We start from the raw sequence: 911 nt of genomic DNA, 5'->3' as shown, positions 1-911 counted from the left end.
TGTATCCCACTTAGTAAAGTTACATCATATGAGTAGAGGTTTTCTGTATTCACTGATTGTCCTGAGAATGTAACTGGATAGTTTTGTTGAGAATATTCAGTAGACTCGGGTGATTCTGGACACAAATTTTCGATATTTTGATCTTGTCTGAAAGCACAAGGGAAAGTGCTATAGTTACGTACAGTTATGCTATATTTGAGAATCTAAAAAAGAATTTCTATAAACAGAGGTATTTGTTATCTCTTCATTATTGTTTTCATTTTATAAGGAAAAAAAAAAAAGGTGTCCAGGGTCACTTTGTGCTTCAGAGGAATTAGGTGAGACTATGGACAGAGCTTTGTACTTAGAAGGTAGCTTGAGACACTAAGAAACAGACAGAAAAAGTAAAGAATAAAAAAAAGAAAAAAAAAAAAAAGAATATTTTTCATTGGGTGATATTAATTGAAAACATATGGGGAGGGAATGAGAATTAAGGTACACCAGGCTTGATGGATTGCTGAGACTTGGTCCTTTTTTGTAAAGTAGGATTTTGGAAGTCAAGGATTGCTTTTAATGACGGGAGATTATGAATAATTAAAGTGAACAAAACCAGTACAACTTTGATAGTATGTGATTATAAACTCATTATATCACATTCTGTAGGATATACAATATCTGTAGGGTAGCATTTTTTATTTCATGGTTTGATAAAGAGACTTGAATGCATTAACCATTTGGATGTATGTGCCAGGCATAGCACTTAGCAAGAACAGGGATGTTGTATGCTTTGTATGATCATATATCCAAAGTTCACTCTAGACCAAAAGCTGTTTTGATTTGTCCTTGTTCTTGTTTAATGAAAAAAAAAGGAAAGCAAAGATAATTTGTTAGCTGTTTTACCCTTTTTGAATTTCAAAAATGAATATTCCTTT

At 32.2% G+C, this 911-nt stretch overlaps 1 protein-coding gene across 1 annotated transcript in view; it reads left to right on the top strand.

Moving 5' to 3' along the window:
- LOC119582064 (serine/threonine-protein kinase Tao-like) overlaps positions 1-911 on the top strand; it is a gene marked incomplete in the record, with an annotated part of 21,354 nt that overhangs the window by 17,551 nt on the left and 2,892 nt on the right.

Source organism: Penaeus monodon, chromosome 15, assembly GCF_015228065.2.
Source record: "Penaeus monodon isolate SGIC_2016 chromosome 15, NSTDA_Pmon_1, whole genome shotgun sequence".
NCBI classification, from domain to species: domain Eukaryota; kingdom Metazoa; phylum Arthropoda; class Malacostraca; order Decapoda; family Penaeidae; genus Penaeus; species Penaeus monodon.
This window is presented reverse-complemented; position numbering and strand designations above follow the sequence as displayed.